The 21,868-nt window shown below is 36.2% G+C and overlaps 2 long non-coding RNA genes across 2 annotated transcripts in view; one reads left to right on the plus strand and one right to left on the minus strand.

Annotated features, from left to right (window-relative positions):
* The window catches only part of LOC124155057, a 76,465-nt gene that overhangs the window by 23,086 nt on the left and 31,511 nt on the right, over positions 1-21,868 (plus strand). The window lies entirely within an intron of this gene.
* Positions 16,374-17,868, minus strand: LOC124155056. The gene is made up of 3 exons (XR_006864113.1): positions 17,782-17,868; positions 17,521-17,648; positions 16,374-16,400 (listed from the first exon to the last, which is right to left on the minus strand). It is a non-coding gene; the product is annotated as an uncharacterized LOC124155056 (long non-coding RNA).

Genomic DNA, 21,868 nt, shown 5'->3' on the forward strand with positions numbered 1-21,868 from the left:
GGGAACAGCTGTTACATCTTATTCGTATATCAAGAATTTGGTTGAGTTTTGTGGAAAATAATTAATAAACACGTTTTTCATTGTAATTCGTTAAGTGGTTATGTTATGATATTACGTATGCATTGCGTGTTACAGTGGAATGTGGTCTCAACGTTTTTTGTATTTGAATTGAATAAGTTAGAGAAACTCGTAGAAATTTATTTTACTTTTTTAGCCCCTCAGAAAAACGTTTCTCTTTATAAATATTTACATTCATATTGTAGCCTACGTACCATGCGCTCGTTTTACGTGAAAGTGGAAATATTGCTTATACCTAAGCTAGCCAGCTTAAAAGTAAACGATCCTTAAGTAACAAGTAGCAAACAAAAAGTGTAAGACCCCCCACAGTGAGCATAACAGGCCGCAGGCCTTTTTCGGGGGGGCCTAGGGGGGGCAGAGCCCCCCCAGCGAGCAAAGCGAGTAACAATACATAACACTGTTCTGCAAAAAAAAAAGTTCAAAAAATGCCCGGCTACAATTTAGGGTGTTTCTGGCTAATTTTGGGTCACTGAATCCGAAAATGACCTCCGTTTTTTTCTATCACCCTCCATTTTTACGAGCAACCCCTAAATTGGGGAAAACAGCCCCTTATCTAAACTTATCGCTTTTCAAGGGACTTTTACTAATGTTCTGCTTCTGATTGAAAAAACTGACCTTTTAAGGCTATCAGGGTCAAGAGAGAGACAAAGTTGAGTGGGGTTGAAAAAATTTAGGGGGTGAAAATTGAAAAAAAACTTTAAAAAACATTTAAATAACCATTTTTCATCGCTTTTTATTGCATATGATATGGTAGCTAGTAGAAAAGTTTTTAAGGGATGAATACACAAGTTCCCTCCCCATTTTGCAAAGGATTAATATAACATAAAAAATAAGAGGAGAAGGGGGGTGTACGAGTGTTATCGGAAGTGGTATAAAGAGCTAAATTATAATTGATGAATCACGCTCTCAACATCATGCACGTAGTTTTATTAGTTTCATTCCTTACTGTTTTCACGAAAATTTTCGTAGCGCAGGATACCAATGATGAGGATGTCTTTGTCCTGAGCAAGGGCCAAAACAGTCGTTGAAGGCGAGTATATCTTGATAGGAGAGGGATTACGAAACCCCTGACACTCATAAAATGACTCGCGGCCTATTTTAATTTTTAGGAAATACCTAGTAAAGATCGGATTCATAAAATGCATAGGTTATATTTCGAAGCCTTACGCGTGAACGGCGGTCAAATACGAATGAAATGTCATGAGAAAATATTCCCCTGAAATCGAAACACGGATCGAGCTTTCCGGGCCACTGCTCAGAGAACTACGCTATCCAGGTTTTTGGATAGGTAACAAATATATTTTCATCTAAATATTTGACTCATTGCCATTACTTTTAATCATGCAGCCGTTCAATTTAAATTTTATGTTTCATATTTCATTAGAGATAAAAATTCTATGACTATCCCAATGTAATACTCTCTTTCTTCACTCCCGACGTATTTTCTTAAAGTAGAAGTGTAACCCCCTTGTTCATATTTTTCCTTTCTCAGTTTCTTCGACGTGAGTCGAATGTATCAAAATCCCCTCTCCCTCCAATTACAGGTGTTTCGCCTCGGGCTGGATTCCCGAGGCTCAGCCCAAGCGATATACACATTCCCCACTTTTCCTTCTGCTTCGTAGCTCGGTTGAAGAGGAGGATTTCATCTTCTCCAAGCTCCATCTCCCTCCCGTCTATCCCCTCGTCCCTCTTCGTCTTTGCTTTTCTAAAAAGGAAAGAAACGTTGACACGTGATCGGCCGCCCGCCCGCTCTATTCCGACCATTGTGGGTGCTCGACAAAAGAGACGGTCGCCTTTCCATCTTTTCCTCCTGCTCGTCTTCATCTCACCCCTCTGGCGAGACCCTCTTCCCTTTCCTCAATCCCCACTCTTTCATCTTATTTTCCTCCACCAAGGTAAATGGTCATGCATGAGCAGAATCAAGGAGAGTGAAAATTTTGCATCAGCATAGAGTGAAAGTTATCATGAAGGAACCTTTTGTTTTTTTACCTCAGATTTTTCGACTGTCCCATTATTTTTAACCATGCAGCCGTTCAGTGTAAAAAGATATGCTTCAAATTTGACTATAGGTAAAAAAATTCTATGATTATTACACTGGACAACTCTCCATCTATACTCCCTGTATCTATCCAAAATCTCCATTCTTCCGGTTGTTTCTTGATGACAACAGTTTCGCTAGCACTGCTGCCAGCGTCTTCAGGTCGAAGATGCCGGTCCACGATTTTTGTCCTCCTTATTTAGGGGATCAGTCCCGCCAGTTGTGACTGCTGCTCTCCGATTGGTCCGTTTGATTAGTCTCCTCCAATTGGCATCCAAGTGGTAACCATCGTCTCTATTGAAAGTGTCCGTCCGGGCTATTTCAATTGCTCCTCGGATAAGTCTGGGATAATATCTGCCTTCTTTTACTATTATCCTGGCTTCGTCAAATTGAATGTCATTCCCCGGGGTCCAGGCATGCTCCAATATGACCGACAGCTGGAATTTCCTATTCTTCGTGGCCCTTCGGTACTCTTGTATTCGTACCGGAAGAATGAAGATTTTGGAACCTCGAAACCGCGGAAATCTACGTAGTCACATCCCGATATCTATGTATTCCTCTCACTTGAAAAAGATGGGCTGCGTCCCATCGAAAATTTGTATAAACAACCTTTCCCCTTAAGTTCCTCACTTTTATTTTATTTTTTGTTTTTCTATCAATCTTTAAGTTTTTTGTGTGCCCTCCCTAGGGCAAGAAGAAGTTTCTTTATATTATTTATAATGCTCGTGTGAGTTTATTTCAAATTTAACCTTTTGTTTTTTATCTCATCCGGTGAAGAATGAGATGAAGATGAAACTTGGTGCGTTCGTTTTGAGGGAAATAGAAATCTCGCAATCCAGTACGCTGGCCGGAGCATAGAATTTAAAGGTAAATTTCTGGGTTTTCCGATCCGGATTATGGCGAAAATTTTCCACTAAAATATAGTGAAAGTTTTCACCTTGGTGGGTTCGAGTTGGCGGAAATAGAAAACTGTCAACCCAGAACACAGGCTGAAACCGGGAATGTACAAGCAAATTTCTCGGTTTTCCATTTGTTCAAAGGAGTTATCTCCGACAAGTATCGGCAGATTACTCCACTGCAGTCTTCCGGGATCCATAATTAATCTCTGAAGGCGATTGCAACGGTAGCAATGAGAATTGAGAACCCTCTTCAGGGATACCAAATTGAATTAATTCAGGTATTTTCGAAGTTTACCTCTGTGATAAATTAATTTTGTGATATTAATTTATTGCCAGATATTTAAAGAATATTTTTGAGAAACTCCTCCCCCTGCGAGGTGGTTTAGGGAAAAGGAATGGATTTCTATCCTGAATATTTGAATTTCATGTCTTAATCCAGGGTGAGCTCTATTCCTCGCCAATCCATCCCAATCACTAACGGAGTGAGATTTTATGACGTACCCTGGTAACTCAGCCATTATATGCCTGTATAGCCAACGTTGTTTAGCTTAAATTAAAGGCTTATTAGTATTTCAAATTTCTAGCCATATTTTTAACCGTGCCTTCCTTCATTTCTCCACTAATCCAAGGCAGCCAACTTCATATCGCCCAACTTTCGGCTGGTGAGAATGGCCCCCTCACTTTCTATCTTGATCCACCGCGGAAACCTGAAAAGTTCCACACTGCCATTTTATCCGCTATTACGTCCCGCTATCCAGCGTGAGCGGATCAAAACGGAGAAGAAAGTCTTTAAGAGAAATTCAGAAGGAAGGGATGATGCTTCTCCTTCGAGATATCTACGTTTTATTTTATTTTTTTAAAAAAAGGCTGAAAGTTAAAAGAATTTATTTTCGCCACGAGTAGTAGGTATCTCCATTCTCTCCCTCCATATCACTCCTTCGAAGACATCGTCGGGTTGGAAGAAAGTTTTTCTTCGGCGAAATCTTCCCCAGTATGGGATCAATACTACTTCCCCTCTGTGAGAATGTGTCTCTGCCGGTGAAGGAAGAGATGAAGTCCCCGGAGTCCACCCATTTCTCTCTAAAGCTTCTTCTTCCTGCGATTCCGGCTGAGAAAGAAAAAAAAGAAGAGAGAGACGCGTCTTATTGGCTCCATCTGGGGGATTTCCCTTCACGCCGGGACATAATGATGATTTCAGTATCTTAAAACGCCGTATCTTAAAATACTGTTCCGAGAGCGGAGATAACGTCGTTTGCTCAGTCGGAGAGGAAAACCCCCCTCTTGAGTCGAAACGGGATTTCTCAGCCTGTTACGGGAAGATGCGATTTCCCCTGGAATGGTACAGTGACGTGAGGGTTTCTCCCATGCCGTCGGGAGTTATTCTACTATTACTATTACCTATTTACTTCAAGTTCCTACTGTTGATGGTTCGGCAAAAGTATCTGATCTCTCGTTTCCTCGGCCGGTTTAGGTGGCGACGCGAATTGAGCAGATATAGGAATGTGATAGAAAAAATTATAAGATAACGGCAAGCTAACGTTATTCCAATTTATGTAAAAATCATAAAAAATAAACATCTAAACTTTGGCAACGCAAGGGCAACCAGACTTAGTAAGAATTCTGACCTTTGTTAAAGTTAAATTATAGTATCATATCAAAATATGATACTTTTTCATCCTATAAATACATTAAATAGTGTAAGCAGATATAGTACCTATCTGCAAAATTTTCCAAGAAAATTGAAAACAATAAAAGTTTTTGACACTTTTTTTTCATGTTTCCAAAAAATAACAAATGCATACGACAAATGACTTTTTTGGCAACTGGCATGCCTTAAATTGAATAACATCCACACTTTGGTATGTCCGCAAAATTTCAAGTATTCATCTTTACAATTTCGTTATTATAATTATTATATTATTATTTAAATAATTTTACAATTATCCATCTATTTCGATTAATCTGTGCGGAGGAAAGAAATCTTCGTGTGCAGAAAACAAAGCCCATAGATTCAATTCCAATCTGCCCGAGGAACGGGACTGCGGATATTTTTTCCTAATTTGCATTACGTGCAATTAAAACGGCATAAATCGATAGTAAACTCGTGAAAAAAAAGCCTTAAAACGGTTATTTCTGACAAACAATACCTATCCCAAGCCTATTAGTACGTTTAATGACGAGGTTATAAATATACCTACCCCTTTTTTTTGCATTTTCTCTGAGAAAAAAAGTAATGTTTTGTAGGTTCTCTCCACCATACAATCAGCCAGCCAAATTTATAATCATCAATTCATAAAAATCTTGAATTAAATAGGAAATTTATAACTCATATTGCGCAACTCACGTATTTATTACTCTTTTCTTTATATTTAGAATGGATGTAATTACTCAACAATTTGACAATATGAACGTAAATATCACCATTATTGGTTAGATTTTAGGTCATACATAAGTAAAAAGGAGTTGAAGTAGACAGATGGTGATGCCTTTTGTAGTATATCTTTTGTATTTACATTTTTTCGTTCGTCATATAAATTTATACACACCTAACCTGTAAAAGCTATAACAAAAGTTTTCCTCATGGATTAACTGCGAATATTCTCTGAAAGGACGAACGCCAAAAAATTGGCATGGGTGATTCCAGGTTAAAATGAGTATCCCCGGAATAAAATCCAAAAATATATTTTATTTCGTTCATAATATTACTTCTGGAGCATTACTGGAAGAACTGTACATTATTGGCTCTTTGTGCCTCAAAAGTTGATGGGAGTAAACATATATTTTGTTACTCATGAAATAGATGTAATTCTGAAAGATGTTAAAAAGTTTTACGAGATAGTCAAAGCATATCGTAAAATTTTTTCCATAAGTATTTTAAAAAAGGAAGCTGTAAATTGTTTAATTCCAAGTCTTTCGTTTTATGACATTTTATCAAATTTTTAGATGAGACCGGTGTTCTAAATGCCCATCTGTGTGTCATATAGCCATTCATTTTATGGAGATAATATTCATTTTTTGGGGTATCCATTTTTGCTTTTGACTCTCTATCCATTAATAAAGTAATTAATATGGCTTAAAGCATACACGCATGTTAGTGAAGTAGGGTAGTGAGATTTATCGGGCATAAATATTTAACTTACACAAAAAATGCTATATGTCCTCTGTTTCCTCTCCAACCTCTGCAGTCAAATCAGTCTCAATCATATTATAGCTGTCATCAACATAGTCATAAAATAATATTCATTGAATAGCAGTGTTATTCCTAAAGTTACAGAGGCCAGATATATCGGACATTCATTTCAATGTCCACTGTGTAACACCTTCATCAATAATACTTGAAATAGAGCCTACTCATCGGTGCAATAGCATATATTGCAACTGTATATATTGTCTTCGAGAAAATTTACTTGACTACAAGATATTCACACTTTGATATAAAAAAGGCTTTATAAGCGTACCCCACCCGTTCGAGCATCTTTTCAAATGAAAGATTTCGTGAATAATTTGCAAATGAAACATATTACGCACAATTTTGCGAGTTGGCGGAATATTCTAAAAACAAGATTACTTTGGTCTCAATTTTTTTAATTGTATTCTTCGAGTCTTTTTACGTATCCATCCTTCAGAAACGACATTTGCATCATAAAGGTTGACTAATTTTGTTCATACTATGTATCAAATAAGCCTAGAAATATATGACGATTACAATTTCATTTAACTTTCAAGGTAAACTTTGATTTTAAAGATGTTGCAAACATTGCCATAAAAGGCGTAATTCTCTTAGTGCCATATTCATAGGCAAACATATTAAAAATGGAATCTTAAAAGAACTGAAGGAAATGAAACGAATGGCATGGTGAATTATAAAAACAGAGACCTACTCTTAAAAACATAAATTCATCAACTTCATAGTAATGATTCATCAAGAGCATAAAATAATAAGATCATTCGTGACAAATGTCTGTCCCTGAGATATACGTTGGTCCTAAGAGGTAGGCGACTAAAAGGATGGATTTAGGGCGGCACCGGTGACTCAAAGGCGAGCGAGAAAAGATATTCCTCGTAGGAGTTCTTTAGAGAAGGGTCAAAGGGATGAAAAGGGATACAGGAGGCCTGAAGGTTCGCCTCATTATCGTGGCTTTTTTATATCCCTTCGGTTTTGTCGGAGCAGTACTTAAAGCGGACCCAGGGAAGAGATGTTTTAGGCTGGAATAAAAAATGTCCTTATAATTATTTTGAGGCAGAGATGAATAGAGGTGCATAATTATTTTCACATCTATCCCGAGACGTCCTCGGGTTTATGTTTCTAGTTATAGGAATGAGCATGTCTCAAAATCCGTCCTCATACATTTACCAAGTTTCTCCACTCTAAGTCTAAAGAGTACCCTTTTTGTTAATTCATTTTGTGCTCTTTTTGTCGATACTTACCATAGCTTTGAGAGATATTACTGAGAAAAAAAGTATTTTTTTCTTAACACTCATCATATTAAACAGCTCTGAAATTATATTCGTGTGAGAAAGGTAAAACCTAGTTATCTATGACAAAAACACTGCTAGAATGAATTTTGTTAACACCATTTAGCTATTATATAGTTCTAATTATAAATTAATCTACCATTGTGTATGCTTTTATTTTTTTAAATGTACCGATCACTCTAAAATGAAGAAAATAATTTAGAAATTTGCCATTAATTTGGAAATATTTTTTTTCAAATCGGTTATAAAATTGATCCGTGGCTAACTTGCTTGAATACTATAAACAAAAAAATGGATGGATTTTGAATTTATTTAGTTTTTATATATTTTCTTACTCCAGTTTTCTCCGAGTCTTCAGTCAACTTAAGTATAGTTTACAAGAATGAGTTGTCCAACCTACCAAATTATCGAAAAAATACGTGTGGCCATGTATGTCCACGGAAGCTGGACTTGTTAACACAGTTGATGCCTTTCAACAACGTGTGCATTATTTTCGAATCTTCTGCTCCATAGTAAATATTCTCAGCGATGGCTTGTAAAACTTTGGCTTTAAAGTCTGGTTATACACACAAGTGTATCTTTTCTTTCAACCAGGAAAATGGAAATTATTAAAATCTTTCCTGATAATAAAACGTTTAAATATTTTTCTTCTATTTTAAGTTGAAATAAACATTTATTAAAAACAATTGCACTAATGTGTCAATGAAACAGTTTTTCAATGCCTATTATACAAATATGCTACAGTAAAAACTGTATTTTACATTTTATCATTCAATTCAACATATTTAAAGATGAAAATAGTTTAATAATTGCAGACATCAAGTAAAATTATTCAACGATCGTGTCATCAATTGCTTAAAAAAAACTAAGCGCATTGCACGCGGTGCAAATTGATGTTTCAGTGTTAAGGTGGAGTCGATATTTGGAGTCCACAAGAAAATGAAATAGTAGAGAAAAGGGGAAGAATAGAGAAAGGAAGAAGAAGGATAATGTATCGTATGGAGAAGGTAGGAAGGAGGCGGGGGGATAATCCCTCTCCACACCTCATCCCTCGTCCGGCAACGCAAGGAATTTTCACTCTCCCGGGAAAAAAGGGTCGACCGTTGAGGAGACTAAAAATCCTCAACGAGGTGTGGAGAACTTTCTAAAAAAATAAAAAGTTTCTTTAAAAAAATTAGGGGATTGACCGGCTTTAAAAGTGGCCTGGCCGGAGGTAGGCAGTCAGGCAGGTAAGGTTGATAGCAGAAGAAGAATGAACAGACGGCCTGAACCGTGAGGGGAAACGAGGACAAATGAATAAGAGAGAGGAATCCGTCCATTGAATAGTGCGGAGCTTTCAAACGAAGCCCCTAAATTAAAGAATGGAATAAATCCACTCCTCTCCCTCTTTTCCGCAACTCACACAACTCCTCCGAAAAACGAGCACACTCCGTCTCCTTTCCCGCATTGAGTGGGCCCCGGGCAAGGTGACTTCCCTTTCGTAAAGCCTTATAGCGCATATGCCTACCTACGCCTTCCCATTGGACGTTCCCCGAACGAATAAACGGGCCGCGCGGCCCAGGTCTACTCTTCCAGCTGTATTTCCCCATTATTCCTCATAACTTTCGCCTACGCCCCGGATGATTTAATATTTGGTTCCCATTTTTTTTCTCTCCTCGAAACCTTATTTCACCCCTTTCACGTCTTTTCTCCATCTCTCCCTCTCTCTCTATTTCTTTCTGTGTATCTCCAAAAGGGATGTCCTATAAAATCGAGCCGCGTTGCCTCACCCTTCTCTTTCCCTTTGGAGAGCACAGAGGAGCTTCCGCAAACTCCTCCTTCAACAGGTCCCTTTCAATTCTTTCCCTCTCTTCCAATCCCCATCATCCTTTAAATTACTTCCTATAACGATTCTCCCGTCGTCTCCGCACATTCATTTCTCCTCTTTCTTGTCCTTTAAAAAGTTTTTTATACTCTTTCTTTTTTGTTCATTGACTCCATATAGATCAGAGATCGCCACCAATCGCCCGTGGTACGAGAGCGTTCACAGATACATGACCATGGTGTCCGCAAAAGTGTAAGCAGCAAACTATTTTAGAACAAAATATTAAAACCATGATAAAAACAGAAATGGTAATTTCCACACTATTTAATTTTACACTCAACTACCGACCATAGTTTCAACACTTTGTGTCATTTTCAAGGATGAAAAACTTTGAAAATGACACAAAGTGTTGAAACCATGGTCGGTCGCTGAGTGTTAAATTAAATAGTGTGGAAATTACCATTTCTGTTTTTATCATGGATATAGCAAACTTCCACGAAATCGAGCTTGAAACGATTTTATACGAAAATATTATAGTTTTTTACAATGAAATGCAAAAAAAATCGTAATTCCACATAAATTTAATTTTGTGCGACCAAGGTTTCGGCGTCGTTAGTCATCTTCTGGTAAGTACATTTGCATCTAAGACGGAGAATAATAAGTAATAATAATTTTCGATTCAAATGCACCATATGATGACATGCCACGTCGAAATCTAAGTCGTGCAGTATTAAATTTATGAAGGATTACAAAGTTTTTACATTTCACTGTGTTAAGTTGATTCCATGAGACAAAGAAAGACATAAATGTGTCACTTGAGAAGGCATATTAGTTATTTAGCATTATATAGGCGTTTAAATTTGGGTATTTTTGTCACGTTTAGCTATAAAAATTCGATGTCCCGGGTGAGAAAAGTTTGCCGATTCCTGCCCTGGCCTGGGATGTGATTACATCTTGAGTAAAAACGTACACAATCCCACATTTCGTTGCATCAAAATATATGCTTGGTAACTGTCATCCTTATAACATATAACTAATATATTTTTATAATATTTCGTAAAGGTTTCTTCATACGTAAAGTCGCATTATTATTGACATTTCGGACTAAATATAAGCTCTGCCAAAAACGTTTCAGTAGACATGTAAGTGATAGTGGGCAACCTTTCATATAATGAATGACACTTTGCAATGAGTCCTAATTTAGTTCTCATTCATTTGAAGCAATATTTAAGAGTTATAAATTAGATTGAATGTCACTGCGATTCTCCATCAATAACTTTATTTTTTGGAGGTTTTTCTTGCTTGTTCTCGACGATCGTTCTTCGGACCTCGTTTCCGTTCGGTGAAAATGTCACAATGTCATCCGTTTTTCTACTATGGGGTCTTCAACAGATTTATATCTTGCTGAACTAAGCATGATCTTCTGAGTTGCCCTTTTAGGATAATAAAACGTAATTTTCCGTTCCAAGGACGACGTTACGACCTTTTTTCCTCTCAAATAGAAATGTTTGGACGAAATTGCCCACCTCAATATCCTTGCTTTGGTTTTTTTAGCTTGCTCATCCTTTTCTTCATTTTTATGCCCATTCAAACAATCAAGCATTGCATTGGTCGCATCTCAAGGCATCCACTTCTCTCTACATTATATATTTTTAATTGCAAATTATGATTTTTTATCCACTGAATTAATACAAAAATTAAGATCTTAACGCTTTTTTTGACATTGAGTTTCGATAATATGACTATTTTGAGTCATTAGCGTCAACTTACTCAAACAGTTAAGTATTAACGGTTACTTACTTCAACAATTACATAAAAAAATGTGAAATCTTTCTTGTAGTAGTACCAACTTAAGTTTACCTGTTAAAATCAAACATGCTCTGTGACTCCTTTGCCATGTCTTTTTTTTTTGTATTACTCTAAGCTATCTCTTGCGTTGATTTGCTCATTAAGAGAAAGATGGTCATAGTTTTCTAAGATTCACTTTTTCACATCAATTCGCCCCATGCAAGATTTTCTGAGCTCTTATGAGGAAAACTCTATCTCAAACATACTTTTCCGAAAAATTGATGGCATGAGGCGTGATTGGGTGAATTTCTGCATGTCGTTGAAATGACTTTGTAAATTTCACCTTGTATAATTCATTTATGTGAAATTCTTAAGACTTACTCCGTGTTAAAATGCAGTACTCAGGATTATTTTTCTTATGTATTATCCTCAAAATAACCCAAAATAGCCTAATTAAACTCAGTAGAGTCATCTCCGAGCCATTTACCTCGTAAACTTCAAAAAGCTTGAGTGGCCAGTAAAGGATAATATATGGGGTGTATTCAGCGTTGAGAGCAACTATGATTGCTTAGTCACTCCTAATACCACAAACTGATGAATAATACTGCGGAACAAATTTAAGCTTATTTTCTGCTGACTTCAATTTTTGAGTTGGTTTAGGATAACATAGGCATGCTGATTTCAAAAGTATAGTTAGTTTTCTTCAACTATGTCAAGTTTTTTTTAACTATTCCTTGTGTAATTGTGACACTGCTTGATTGAGCGTCAGTCACAGGCGGCATCATTGCTCTCCAATTGGCTGGCATTAACCTTATGCGACTGTTGCCAGGTGACTGACAACGTAGGAGGCCAGCGAAAGATGCATATATCTCTCGTTTTGCAGGAGATATTACAGTGAGATGCAGGCACGTATCCGAAATGTGCTCAAAAGGGAGCTACAATGTCCAGCGGGTTGCATACACTGATATATTGTAGCCAATTCATAACCATATCTTTCAATATATCACCAATAAATTTCGTTTGAATATTGCTTAAAGTTAAATTCATCGTTGGTTATTGGCAGGCACTATGAAATGTAACTGTATCAAAAATTGGAGGGTCAGGGACGTGCTCCTGGGCTAGGTTCTGACGTGGATTGTGAGTTTTTCCTTCTGAGCAGTGTTTAGTTTTTACTTTTACCATTATGACCTTAAAAAATTCCTGTCTTAAATATATTTATTTCAATATGGAAAAATTCCACCTCATCAAGCTTGGGTCTTCGAATTACCTGTCTGCCTGTGCGAGTCGGAATCAAATGACAAACATCAATGCAGTCGTCATGCAAGCCAATTTTGCCTATTTCAAGGTGAAAATTGCATCAAGGAAAAAATGATCAAGATAAATCAGGAGCCCTGCACAAATTGAACAAGCAGTATTTCAAGAGTAAACGGACCTAGAGGAAGGGAACACGATATATTTCTATTTAATATACCCATGATTTGGCGAGACCCCAATGATCACTCATGTTGCTTTTTAATAAAACTAAAGTCATTACACAACAGGAAAATAATATGTATCCCAGTATACTAGAGTATCCCAGTTAGTTATCATCTTTATTCCCAGCGCTTCATCTAGCTGAAATCCCACTGCCAGTTTTCTAAGTATTTCATTTCATCTCTTTGCGAATACAGGATTATGAATCTGGTGAAGACCGAAGTGAATCCAATGACGAATATATTAAAATTTAAGGTGATTCCGTTTGTAAGGGATTTGCCAAGCATGAGTCGAAAGATTTGGAACGAGATTTGAGTGTCTCTCAAATAGATTGTCACAGATAAATTTCCACGGATTAAGCAGTCCAGAAAAAAAACTAGAAGCGAAAATTTTTACCTTTATATTTATATATAACATTGGTAAAAAAAGTCACCATTCAATTGATCGAAATTTTAACTTGCAGTAACTGTATATAAGCCTTGTATGAATTAAATCATTCAGTATGGGCAGTGTGTAAGGTCAGATTTACCTTTAAATTTCTTCATATCCAAATTTTGTATAACATGTGAGACAATAAGTTGACTTGGTATGTAAAACTAAGGCTTCTTATCCAGAAGGCAAAAAATGTTCCAATCCAAGTCTGAGATTTTAGAATACAAAATGGCTACCTTTCAAAGTATTTATTAATTACGGGAAAAATTATTGATTGATGAATGATGTGACTACTTATTCCATCTGTAACAAATTTAAAACTTAAGGCGAGTTTAGAGTATCTTTAATCAGTGAATACGTAAGCGCCCTCCATGAAGGCTTGACATTCGTGATTTCCTCCATGGTTAAATAACATTTTAAATCGTTGAAGAAATAAATCGACCATAACTTCTGAATCATTACTAATCAAGATACCTACATAAATTTTACGAAAAAAGTCTCCCATGTATTTTCCTTGACTCGTGAAAGGCAGAGACCTCTAACCTTTTTTATTTAAAACACTCCACATTCTTTATGTCCCTTTCTCTTGCCCAGCCCACCAAAATACATTCTCTTGTTCTTTCTCCCCGCGCCATCGATTTTCGTTTGTTTTACGCCCGCCGAAGTAATTCACGATTCCCTTAACGACGATACGCATTAATGGTGTTTTTGTTCCTCATTCAGTTCTAAGCTACAGCGCAAATGTTTCCTTTGCACCCGCGTATAATTTATGTCCGGTCCCTTCCATTGTCCAATCAAGATCATTTCGTATATTATTCCTCTCTCACTATTCGGAAACCAAATCACCACTAGCGGCGCTGTCGTCGCTGACGTCATAATCCAAATTGGCCGTCAGTCCGGGTATACTTCTCGTGAATAACAACACATTCCAATTGCAATCTCCGTGATTCTCCTTATTGCTGTGGATTCGATTGCGCATATCGGCACCGTTCTTCCTTTTCGGACTAAATTGTATTCTAAGGAACATGAGTAGCAAAGTTTTTGTGACCTACTAAGAAATTGTGCGATATTTGGATGAAAAACGAAATATCTTTGAAGGGGAGAGCGTTTTAAACGTGGGTTTGGTGATCACTGTGGGGTTGCACCAAGGAAATGGCTGTCAATTAAAAATAATGGCTCTTGTTCTTCAAACAAGTGGCCTTACCAAGGAACCGCTTCAAATAAACGGTCTCATTAGCCTAACAATTGATGAAAAAATCGAGATCCGGAAGTTTGATTGTTCTCGCAAAGCGGGAATTGTTTAGGAATAGGTAGAAACCATTCGTAGACAACCCAGTTACATTAGTAGCTATTAATGGTTAATAATTTTATGCTACATAAATTTAACCTTATTATTCATGAATAATAATGCAAAAAATGCAAAAAAAGAAGAAAGCTAATATGAAGGAAAGAAATTTAACAAATAAGCAGTCATAAAGGAGAAATTTCAAGCTTCTTACTAATTTCAAAATAAATTAAATTTACATTAAAATTGTTTTTGTTGGGATATAACTGAATGGAGAAAACTTTTTTGTCAGGTACCTTAAAGAGGAGCTGTTTTAACCATAGACCACGACCTTTTTGGGCTACACTGACCTCTTTCTCTGGTACATATCCTTCAATTCTCTATCCTATGCCTCGAATAAAAATAATAAATGGAGTTACAGCTTTGATTAAAAACTATAATCAAGCCGAAAGATAATTAGTTAGTTAGGTATTACCTAAACAATTCACTGGTCGTATATGACTGCAATTATACATGTAAATACTTAGATTAAGGATTAAAATTGAAAAATGTACAGAACTAACCTACCTGTATGAAATCATCAATTCATCATAAATGACAGCAATACAACCACATACTGACTCATAGGCGGATTTATCCCCTCCCTCCCCAGACCCATGAGATACCAGCAGCCTCTTTAGCTAAGACCAATTATACCCCCAAAGGTTAGACCAATGCTTTTCCATAATGGCATCTGTTTCTCAGAAAATATGCGCAGATAAAAAGAAATTCATGTATTTTATGTACGCCCATTGTCCCTGCATGGAATACGTACCTTCTTCCCTCAAAAGGAGTATGGAGTGAAAAGATGTCATTCACAGTAAGCTATATAGAGAACATAAGAAATACATTCTAACATGCAAAAGAGGTAACCTTGGTGACATGGACAGCAAGCAACTGGGGTCTTGAAGGAGTTAAATGAAACAAGATAACAAAATTTATATCAGTCGATATATGTTTTCCAAAGAAGTCGGAGACATCAAATGGGAGATGTATACAAAGATAATACACAAATGACATGATTAGCATTGACAACATTCATTCATTCATTAATGGTACACTTGATGCGGAAGTACGTGGTTTAAGTACATTATGAAACCATGGAATAAAAAAATATAATACAAAGCAATACAATAAGTAAAATATGCCCAAGTGGTGTAATATCCAACAGTTGTAGTCATATCTTGGATGATTTGCAATGTTCAAACTAGATTTAGATTTTAATAACAGCCAGTTTGCAAAATGGAATTAATGATATTTATCCTTCTTTATAAGGAAGGCAAAACAATGCAAAAAAATACATTTGATATGGAAGTTTGTGGTACATTAATGAAGGCAGAATGACAAAATATATAATACAGTGCAATACAATAAGTAAAATATGTCCAAGTGGTGTAACTCCCCACAATTATACGATGGTAATATCTGGGCTGATTTACAATGTTCAAACTAGATTTAGACTTCAATAACAGCCGAGTTACACCATGGAACTAATGTCATTCATCCCCCTTTTTAAGGAAGGCAAAACAATGCAAAAACAAATAAAATTACACTTGATATGGAAGGATGTGATACAAGTACATGATGAAGCCATGGAATGAAAAAAATTATTATATACTGCCATACAATGTGTAAAATATGTGCCAACACGGCAAAGGATAAGTTTAGCTTCATTTTCGTGAGCGATAAAATTATTTTGCACTTGTTGTTTAAGAAGTACCTCATGTTGTCAGGCTGAAGTTCCGAAAACAAAGTAAATAAACTGGCTAATTGCAGAAAGGAATCGAGGCCAGTCATCGTGTATAGGTTCCTCTCACTGACGATCATGTCAGCCACCGTCGAGTGAAAGTCACCACTAGTTACCTGGCACCCAAAATCCCTTGTCTCATTCACACATTGAGTGCCAATACTACATTGTACACCCCTAACATCTCCATTTCCAATGGATATCAGGGCCTAAGCAGCTGCAACCTCTTGAGTTTACCTCGAAAAATCTTTAGTGGGCTCATCAATGGGGCTTGCAATAATCTGGTGGATATCGGCCTCATCACACTCAGCAACTGCCTCCACAAACCCTCCACTTTGGATCTAAATAAAAAATAACCAGATTACAATGATTCAAAACAGTACTTGGCATTGGTAAAAAAAACAATAACACGGAAAAGATCCCTCATAGAAGAATGGTAAATGACAAATGTCCTCAGTGAAACTCTTTCCAAATCTCTATGAATTCGGGCAATTGAGACAACTAAAAAGATGAGGCCAAAACGAAAAATTTCCTGTTCCCCTTCCTCATTGTTTAAGGTAAATGACGCATTAGGGACTTTTAAGTATAAATTCCATAAAATTAATAAAAGCTTTTAATGATCATCATTTGTAAGTGAAACTGAGTTTGTTACTGTGAGACACATGAAATGCTAACCATCTTTCAGTGCTGAATTTGGTAATACTTAGCTAAGATGGACCAAAGAAACGACTGAAGATTTAGTTCTCTACAGTAATATGTAAACTGATCTTTATCCAAATTATAAGAGATAAAACGATAATATAATATATGAAAACATTTTTTCAATCCGATAAGTTGATGCCATAGAAATTTGGCCAAGAGGTAAACAACCAAGTGTATGGCCTTAGTGGAAACTTTATTTTTGAATAACCATATATACCATAATTTCTTATTTTTCTAACAATTTCTCTAGTGTTACTCACGCAATTACTCAAGATTGACCGTTCCCATATTTATCTAAATTACATGCCTCTAGTTGAAAACCTAAAATATCTAAATATGGTGGTGGACTGCAAGATTTCAAATCCATATACATTTTTTTCAATAGCTGCATCACATCACGCTGATATAATGCAACCTTTTGCATGATGTATGCACTTTTATTTATCGGCAGCGTTTTTAAACATCTGTAAAAAAATAGGGCTGCACTTCCAAGCCACATTTCATTCGAAAAAATCACAACTTATGTAGTGTCCCATTATACTACCACAACCACTAAATACGAGAAAGATAGCAAGTTTTAGCACTCTGTAACCAAAACAGCTAATAGCCACTTCCTTGTTACTACTCAGTTAGACAGTTGGCCCACCTATGCTCGCATTAGTTTCAGCCTTAACTATGGTTGCTAATCAATGAATTTTGATTTTTAATATACGGCTGAAAACTACAAGATTAAATAATACATTCCTTTGAAATACCTACCTTAATTGGCTCTCCTCGTCGTCCATGCCGTCTGTGTACTCAAACTGGAGATTTTTATATCGACGATATTGGTGAATTCATAGACGGGACAGCACATCTCTTCAAAAATCGATGTCTTGCTGGAAAATCTATTGAGAAAGAACACGTTAAAACATAGATAACTACAAGGAGGTTAACATTCGCATCGACTCCAGAACGTGATCTCAGCCACGTTGAAACAAATTAAGAGAAAAAAAGTGAAATAGAAAAATGTATACGTACCCGGTAATATATAATCGTTCTTTATGAAGTGCAAAGAACACACCACCATGCTCTTCGTCACGTTTTTCCCGATTTTCAGCCGGTGGATCCACAAATTCCGTCGATCGACCTTCTCCATCTCACACCAATCATTCCTGCGATAGAAAACATCGCCTGGCTTTGGACATTCGTGAAATCGAACTACTGTGTCCCTACAGGCCTTAAAGAACACTGTGGCACACGGCAATTCTTGTTAGATTTCCCTTTTCTTGGATAAAAAGTCATCGGAATATTCTCCATCGCAAGCAAACGACACTACTTCTCCTCAGAAGAACCTTTTCAGAATGAGCCGTGCGCAAAAGTATACCCGGACCAGTGATTCTACTTTCGCCCGGTAGTTGGCGTGTAGTTGGCTGGAATCACGAATAACTCACATCCGGATCGTATTTACTATTTTAAGTTAACCGCGGTTTCGAAATTCCATTCCCATCTATTCTCACTGGTTCGGAAACATTTAGTCCCCACCCCATCATTCATTTATCGATCGGCTCCATGAAATATACTTACAAAACGGGTGCCGGTATATTTCGTATAGAGAGGACGAATTGAGACGTGAGCCGTTTAAGTGGCATGCCCTTTTATTACGCTCAGAGTTTATTATTATTATTATTCATAGAAATTGTCCTATTCCTGTGATATGAAGTCAATTGAATTTTAATATATTACAATGATCTTTAAATTGATTAGTTAGGCATTTTACAAGATAAAGAAAACTGTGGCCACATTTTAGGAACACATTATCAAAATATACAACGATTCAACTTCAAAAACTGACTGCTCTATAATTATCAAGCATATTATTATGAGAAAGATACTGCAAATTAACGAAATTTTGTAAATACTTATAGAAATATTGATTCGGGTATTTAAGCCGAAAGATAGAGTGAGAAAAGTGGCTACTTCAAGTCCAGAACACGCTACACTCGTGACCATTCTCACGGTTATGAGAGTGAATGGCTGATTTTCTTTAACTTCCTAAAGCTGAATTTTGATGAATATGTATTTTTGCACCCTTTATTAATGTATTTTATTTTATTTATTTATTTTTGGGAAAAATCCTCAAGTATAAGCGCAGCATATTTTGCAAAAGACATTCCTCGAATAGAATGTAAGGTAAATTTTATTGCTCATTGCAGAAATTGAGTTTGCTTCCAATAATTGGAGGAATAAAAGTATGTAAAATTCTCTATTTTAAATATACTTTTACTATAATCCGAGGAACAAAATTCTTACACAATACTAGCCAAGAAGGTCAGATTTGACGCTGAATCGGCTGAACCATGCCTCCACATCGGAAAACATCTAATCCACCGAGTTGGGGAGCAAATCTTCGGAGCGGGCGAAAAGGAATATTGAGGAAGGGAATTTGACCAGAAAAGTGACTGTTTTGTTTAGGTGCTCACGAGTCTTGGCCTCTGAGTGAGTGTGAAATCCTCACGGAGTGAATAACAAAGTAATCAAAATATCTCATTTCCTTCACGGAAAGCATTTTTGTATGTACTGATGGGCGGGGCATGTCAGAATACAATAGCAAAGCCATTTTGTTGCAGCGATGAGATATGTCATATTAAATACTTCTAATAATGCCCTCACTTTGTGGAATATCTGATGGCTATGCTTCATCTCTCATAGAATCTAAATTTTAGTAATAGCGACCCCTTAAACAAGGGCTTAATATAAGGTCATACAAGCGTGTCCAAGGTTCACCTGAGAATTTTCAACTTCTTAAGCAAAATTCCAAGCTTTTTGTGTGACAAAATGTATCTTAATGTAGTTCTTATTATTTTTTCGGACCTTGAATTATGCAAATTCACACAAATGGGCTAATTATAATTTATTTCCGTTCTCGTCACTTGCCGTTACAAAAGAACCGTTTGATTTTTTACTATTTCCGCATAAATATCTTTTTCAATCTGGCTTTTTTTTCTATTCAACTTTAAAAATGAGGACTTTGCATTCAACATGTTTGAGTAACGACGTGGATGAAATAGCTGGAAAAATTTAGAACTGAATATAAGAGAATGGAACAACTTTTTTGTGGATGTTTTTTTTAATTAACTCGCCTACGACGTAATTTATTTTTGCGCGTGGAGAGATTAATGGAAGTGCGCGGAAAATTATGGGTTTGGGAAGTTAGGTGCGAGTTGCTCGTTGAACCAGTAGTAAAGGCAATAATAGCCTCAGGTGCGAGTTGGGTGTGTGAACATATTTAGGGGAGAAAATGAAAGGTGGGAAGGGAAGAGGGTGAAACACTTCCACTAGGAAATGCTTTGAAGATTGTCAGTTCGTGCCAAAAGTATTTCTGCCAAGAATTTATTTCATGAGATCACCCCCTTAGCCAACCTTATGTGGGTAGAATACACAATCCACAGCATAAATGAGCTGCAATCTCATCGAAACCATTTCAATGGCACCAAACTGGTAATACTGACATTTTTGAGAAAAGAGAGAAGACAAAGTTGCAGATGTATACATATGAAGTTGCTAAAACACATATTCTACGTGACAGCAAGTGGGTGGCGAGCATCTCACTCAGTATTTTTTGAACTTCTATTATTTTTAAAATCATTCATGGAAAATTACTCATAAGCTTCAAAAAAGATAAGTTATATTTAACATATCCATGCCAGTATAAGTTAGCGTGAATGCATCGAATTGATAATTTTTTAGCTTCTTAATTTTAAACTAAAAAATTTTACCATGTCGTTCAATTTTTTTATCGCAAGTTAATTGTGTCATGCTGGCATGATGTTACGAATTTTTCCTATCCCTTGCAATAAAAAAGGAGACTAGTCGTTTGCAGCGAAGTTGAGTTAGAATGGCCTTTTAATCCCCATTAAATATTTCCATTTGATAATGCAAATGACCTTCTTCCTGTAGTCCCCTCTGATCCTCCTTCAGCTTCACTTCTTTTAAAACTGTCATATTATTCTCATTAGGTGCTAGGATTTTTGAAAGGATATATACATTGGAAACTGTTCATGATCCCTGGTATTGTGAAAAATACTGCCAAAAATAATTACTTTAGCTGGAATGGAATGGAGACAGATATTGCTAAGACCCTGATCGTTAAAACCCAAATTTTGAGACGATTTGACGACAATAATTAAACTTTTGGGAAAAACAAATCCTAATATAAGCAATATCGCAATCGATCAAATTATCTACCTATTTCCTTGGCTTTACTAGCAAAAATTAAGAAAGTAAGTTAATAATGGTCAATTATTTAAGCTCAGTGGCCATTTTATTTGGAGATAATACCAACTGAGGTCCTCGGATTAATTTCCAATGATAAAAAAGTATTATTCATAGCTTTACCAGGAAAAAACACAGGGATTTTAAATGTGACTTTGTTCTATACAACAGTCATGTTTCCATAATTGACACATTATTTTGTCATTGGATGTTCATTTTTTGATGAAAGAAATAAATTACTAATCTTGCATATTAAAAATTTACCATCCCTTTGATTAATCATGTTTGAATGAATAATAATCATGCGCACTCGCTAAAAACGATGCCCTTTGCCAGAAACGCTGATGTAATTAAGCGTAATTTTAAATGCATGTTAATATTCGCGAATTTGACGCAGCATTAAGTAATTAAAAATTCTAGAGAGCATGTGAATTCTTTCCATTCATGGTATTCCTCTTATTTTATGCAGCTTGTCCACCCTCGTTCTGCTGAAGAAAATAAAAACGTAGTTTAGCTCTATGAAGCTTATGATAGCCTTTCATTTGGTATTATTTGTGATGTGATATAGGCTGTGTTACTTCAATACTTTTATTTTCATATTTAATTCATGATATCATGAGGCTTAACTTTTGTCACCTCTTCAACGGCTCATGCTTTACACTATGAGTTCTATACATAATAACAGTTGTAAAAGTTATTCAAATAATAACTAGAAATTGGACATATAGAAAAATTTCGGTTCGGAATAACGCAGATAATTTTGGAAGGGAAAACATTAATCGAAAAAGAGGATGTTGAAGTAAAAATAAAATTTGATTGGACCTCATTCTTGGTTTTTAATGCAAGGAATTGT

Source organism: Ischnura elegans, chromosome 3 (assembly GCF_921293095.1).
Source record: "Ischnura elegans chromosome 3, ioIscEleg1.1, whole genome shotgun sequence".
Classification (NCBI taxonomy): Eukaryota; Metazoa; Arthropoda; class Insecta; order Odonata; family Coenagrionidae; genus Ischnura; species Ischnura elegans.